At 51.9% G+C, this 5,644-nt stretch overlaps 3 non-coding genes across 3 annotated transcripts; 2 read left to right on the forward strand and 1 right to left on the reverse strand.

The window, feature by feature from the left end:
* Positions 1-1,109: 1,109 nt before the first annotated feature.
* TRNAQ-UUG lies at positions 1,110-1,181 on the reverse strand. The gene has a single exon. It is a non-coding gene; the product is annotated as a tRNA-Gln (tRNA).
* Positions 1,182-2,646: 1,465 nt separating this feature from the next.
* TRNAQ-CUG lies at positions 2,647-2,718 on the forward strand. The gene has a single exon. It is a non-coding gene; the product is annotated as a tRNA-Gln (tRNA).
* Positions 2,719-4,783: 2,065 nt separating this feature from the next.
* TRNAK-UUU lies at positions 4,784-4,856 on the forward strand. Its single transcript has one exon. It is a non-coding gene; the product is annotated as a tRNA-Lys (tRNA).
* The last annotated feature ends 788 nt before the right edge of the window (positions 4,857-5,644 follow it).

Here is a 5,644-nt window from a genome sequence, read left to right on the forward strand (position 1 = left end):
CCCCCTCAACGCCCAGGGACTGGGCCTCTTCGTGCCCTCCCCACACGCCACCCCCTTGGTGTCTCCAGCCTGTCCCGTTGTGCTTCACAGGGTAGTTTAATTAAAGGGTCGGTGAGTAAACCTATTAAAGGCCCCTCTGCCCCACACACTTGGGGGGGGGAGATTACAGGGGGGGATTAGTGAGCCAGGAGGCAGCACTAATCCCCCACTGCCCCCCAAACTGCCACCCTTGACTGCTCGCTACATCTAAGCCCCTTTGTGGTGGGGCGGAAGTGAGGGCTGCAAATGCCATCAGGGAACTCTGGCCTCTGTCACAGGGCAATGGGGGGAAGTGGGTCAGAATCAGAACAACAACTTGGGGGCAGGATCAGAGCCCAGCAGGGATTTGTGCCCAGCCTCCGACGTTCTTCTCCCCAGTATACTTCTCCCCACAACCCTACACATGGGGATCTATCTATCTATCTATCTATCTATCTATCTATCTATCCCCACAGTCATTCTCAAACTTTTGTACTGGTGACCCCTTTCACACAGCAAGCCTCTGAGTGAGACACCCCCCTTATAAATTAAAAAAATGTTTTTATATATTTAACACCGTTATAAATGCTGAAGGCAAAGCAGGGTTTGGGGTGGAGGCTGACAGCTCGCAACCCCCTTGTAATAACCTCACGACTCCCTGAGGGAGTCCTCCCAACCCCCAGTTTGAGAACCCCGGCCATACACCCCCTCTATCTATCTATCGCTCTATCCCCACACCCCGTCTATCTATCTACCTATCTCCATACACCCCCTCCCCTCTCCCCATCAGCAGGGTGTCTGTGCACACAAATGCATCCGATGAAGTGAGCTGTAGCTCACGAAAGCTTATGCTCTAATAAATTTGTTAGTCTCTAAGGTGCCACAAGTCCTCCTTTTCTTTGTGCACACATTGTAATTAGGGATGGCAGGTCTCACTGTCCTATGTGTTACCAATTCGCCTATAGAACCAGCTGCTCAGAGGCTGGTTAGGGCAATGAAAGTTTTGTGTGGCCGACCCCTTCAGGGTGTTGGGGTGGGGTGGGGGTACCAAAGGGGGAAAAAAAAGATAGTGCTCCCCACCTGAGGGCACATGGTTCTACTGAGATTTGAACTCAGATCACTGGATTCAAAGTCCAGTGTGCTAACCATTACACCATAGAACCCCACAAGATATGGGGACCTCCCAGGATGAGGAAGCCCTAGACTGTTTTGGGGGCAACTTTGGCATTGGGAACACATTCCCATGCCATGAATACTGCTGCAGTTCAGGTTGCCCCATCTCCAAGAAGATCTTTTAGAACTGGGAAAGGTCCAGAGAGCAACAATGATTAAGAGCACGGAGGGGCATTAGTTGTGGGGCTAGAAAATCAAGACTGGGGTGGAGAATGTGACTAAGGAAGTGTTATTTACCACTTCACATAACACATGAACCAGGGGTCACCCAATGAAATTACTAGGCAGCAGGTTTAAGACAAACCTAAGGAGGTATTTCTTCACAGTCAAACTGTGGAACTCCTTGCCAACAGTATAACAAAGTTCAAAAAAAGAACTAGATAAGTTCCTGGAAGATAGGTCCATGAATGGCTATTAGTCAAGTGGGTCAGGGACACAGCCCCATGCTCTGGGTGTCCCTAAACCTCTGACTGCCCCAGATCCACAGGGTCTGGTCTATGCTCCAGGTCCTTGGGAGTGACCCCTTTAGTGCATCAGGATTAGGTGGACCAAATGTCCCATTTTTAAAGGGACAGTCCTGTTTTGGGGGACTTTTTCTTATATTGGCGCCCATTACCCCCCAACCCCTGTCCCGTTTTTTCACAGTTGCTATCTGGTCACCCTAATCAGGATTCAAGGAGCCATACCACTCCTGCCATATTTGGAAACTGGGCCTTCAAGCAACTCCTCTCTCTTTCTCTTTGGTTCCTGGTGTATGTGCGTAGGTTGGTTTGAGTCAGAGCTTAATGACCCATTCATACCACTACAGACAGTCAGGTGACACAGCACCCGCCCCATCCCCGCTCTGCCTCTTTTAATTCTTTGAGTGCTGCGCACAGCAGCACAAAGGGAAACTGAGGCACACGCCGGCTTCACCAAAACACTACCAAAATTCCCACTTTGTCACACCAGGATCCACAGGGTACTAGGCCAGAAGTGGCTGCTGTGAGCATATAGTCCGACTTCCTAAGGCCCATTTCCCCATCCTTTAATCATTCACGTGGCACTTCTCAGACCCTCTCCAATTTACCCACCTCCCAATTGTGGACAGGGCCTTGCCTTACGGTCCTATCTGGGGTGCCATCAGTGCTTAATTTGTGCTGGGGCTAGGAGCCCAGGGTGCCATTTTCCCTAAGGCTGGCCCTGTTTGTGGCCCTCTGACCTGGATGCATTATTCCAGCCAAGGTGGCACCCAGGCCACTAAGAGCTGTTTGAGCCAACCAGGGCTGTGCATAGGATCAGGTAGTGGATAATTGCTGGGGGCGCGCAGTGCCCGAGCTGGGTTGTGCTTTAGATCACTGTCCTTTATTGTCTTCAACTCTGGGCTGGGGCCAGCCCCTGGCAAAGCACCCCAGGGTGAGCGGCACCCTGGCAGGCCAGGCATTACCAAGGCTTTGCAAGCTGGGCTCGTCAGCTGGTTCCATGGTGTAATGGTTAGCACTCTGGACTCTGAATCCAGCGATCCGAGTTCAAATCTCGGTGGAACCTGCGCTCTGCCGCTTTTGTTTTAACAATTGATCTTTCCTCGCTTTTGGTGCAAACTTTTCTTTGAGCGTTTTACTTCCCGGAGCCATTCTCCGCCCTCTAAAGCTCCCCGCCTCACGCTTCTGTTCGCTTCTCTTTGCTCTCCTGTCTTTTCATTTTCCTTTCGCTTTTTATCTCACATGGGGACAGCAACAACAGTTATATGCAAGGGGCCTCCATCCTAAAGTGATTGATAGGTTAGAAATAGACAGATAAGACCCCATCAAAAATAGATAGGTGCTAAGAAAGAAAGAAAGAAAGAATAGATAGATAGATAGATAGAGGGGGTGGATGGGGATAGATAGATAGAGAGCTAGATAGAGGGGGTGGGTGGGGATAGATGGAGGGGGTGTATGGAGTTAGATAGATAGGTAGATACATAGAGGGGGTGTCTGGGGATAGATAGATAGATAAAGACAGCACCAGAAATATAGAAAGAAAAAAGAAAGAAAGGAAAGGCTGTGATAGATTATATGCTGATAGATAGAATAGACATCATTAGAAAAAAGATGGCTAGATACGTAGATTGAAAGATAAATACCATCAGTAATTGATAGATGTGTGCCATTAGAGGGAGAGAGAGAGAGAGAAGGGGTGGATGGGGACAGATAGATAGAGTGTGCAGGTATACATAGATAAATAAGATACCATCAGAAATAGAAAGAAAGAAAGAAAGAAAGAAAGAAAGAAAGAAAGAAAGAAAGAAAGAAAGAAAGAAAGAAGGGATAGATAGATAGATAGATAAGATACCATCAGAAATAGAAAGAAAGAAAGAAAGAAAGAAAGAAAGAAAGAAAGAAAGAAAGAAAGAAAGAAAGAAAGGGTGGATGGGGACAGATAGATAGATAGATAGAGTGTACAGGTATACATAGATAAATAAGATACCATCAGAAATAGAAAGAAAGAAAGAAAGAAAATGAAGTGATAGATTATATGCTGATATCTACAACAGGCGTTGTTAGAAAAAGGCGCTTGATTGATAGATACGATCAGAGGCCGAGGGACCTGTGCCATGAGCGATGGCTAGGAAAGGAAGAGCGAGGATAGAGGGTGGTGGAGGAGACGCCCTCAGGAAAGGACAGAGCGGTGGACACGCTGGCTCTCCCCAGAAACAGGCAGATGGAAGGCGGGGAAGAGGGAAGGGAGGGGAGGGGAGGGGAAGGGGAAGGGAGGAAAGGGAAGGGAGGGGAAGGGGAGGGAAGGGAAGGGAGGGAAGGGAAGGGAGGGGAAGGGGAGGGGAAGGAAGGGAGGGAAGGGAAGGGAGGGGAAGGGGAGGGGAAGGAAGGGAGGGAAGGGAAGGGAGGGGAAGGGGAGGGGAAGGAAGGGAGGGAAGGGGAAGGAAGGGAGGAAAGGGAAGGGAGGGGAAGGGGAGGGGAAGGAAGGGAAGGAAAGGGAAGGGAGGGGAAGGGAGGGAGGGAAGGGGAGGAAAGGGAAGGGAAGGGGAAGGAAGGGAGGGAAGGGAGGGGAGGAAAGGGAAGGGAGGGGAAGGGAGGGAGGGAAGGGGAGGAAAGGGAAGGGAAGGGGAAGGGGAGGGGAGGAAAGGGGAAGGAAGGGAGGGAAGGGGAGGAAAGGGAAGGGGAGGGGAAGGAAGGTAGGGGAAGGGGAAGGGAGGGGAGGAAAGGGAAGGGGAGGGGAAGGGAAGACATCCATGATACGCGGATCGCTAGATTGTAGATGGCAGGAGAGGAAGATGGCTCCATACATAGACCGATTGGTACCATGGATCTGCCATGCGAGCGGGCGGAGCGGACAGAACAGGGGCCATGGGAGGCGGCCGGGGAGAGCCCCTCGGGGGTCGGGGGGGGGGCCTGGCTGCAGAAGGAGGACGCGCCCCCTGATCGGCAGCCAGGCTGCAGGGCTGGGCGGACGAGCGAGCTGCAGGGCGGCTAGAGGAATAGTGCCCGACACACGCTGTGTGACAAGCCCACAAGGGTTGGGGGAGCGGAGCCCCCCCGGGAACAGCGAATTGCCCGGGGCTGCACCCGCCCTGGCTCTGCATCGGGCTCCCCCGGCCGGGATAACGCAGAGCGCCCGGATAGCTCAGTCGGCAGAGCATCAGACTTTTAATCTGAGGGTCCAGGGTTCAAGTCCCTGTTCGGGCGCGTCTCGCTTTTTGGACAAACCGCCGACACCTGCGGCATTTGGAGTGGATCGGAAGCAGCCGCTTCGCTTCCGGATAATGGCCGCGAGCCCCCGGGACTGGTCACAAGCGTGGGGGTGTGTGTGTGTGTGTGTGTGTGTGTTAAATGGCTGCTCGCCTCAGTGACTGATCACAAGCGTGTGTGTGAAGTGGCTGCTTGCCTCAGTGACTGATCACAAGCGTGTGTGTGTGAAGTGGCTGCTTGCCCCAGTGACTGATCACAACGGGTGTGTGTGTGTGTTAAATGGCTGCTCGCCTCAGTGACTGATCACAAGTGTGTGTTAAATGGCTGCTCGCCTCAGTGACTGATCACAAGCGTGTGTGTGTGTGTGTGTTAAATGGCTGCTCGCCTCAGTGACTGATCACAAGCGTGTGTGTGAAGTGGCTGCTTGCCCCAGTGACTGATCACAACGGGTGTGTGTGTGTGTGTTAAATGGCTGCTCGCCTCAGTGACTGATCACAAGTGTGTGTTAAATGGCTGCTCGCCTCAGTGACTGATCACAAGCGTGTGTGTGAAGTGGCTGCTTGCCTCAGTGACTGATCACAAGCGTGTGTGTGTGAAGTGGCTGCTTGCCCCAGTGACTGATCACAACGGGTGTGTGTGTGTGTTAAATGGCTGCTCGCCTCAGTGACTGATCACAAGTGTGTGTTAAATGGCTGCTCGCCTCAGTGACTGATCACAAGCGTGTGTGTGTGTGTGTGTGTTAAATGGCTGCTCGCCTCAGTGACTGATCACAAGCGTGTGTGTGA

Source organism: Dermochelys coriacea, chromosome 28, assembly GCF_009764565.3.
Source record: "Dermochelys coriacea isolate rDerCor1 chromosome 28, rDerCor1.pri.v4, whole genome shotgun sequence".
Lineage (NCBI taxonomy): Eukaryota > Metazoa > Chordata > Testudines > Dermochelyidae > Dermochelys > Dermochelys coriacea.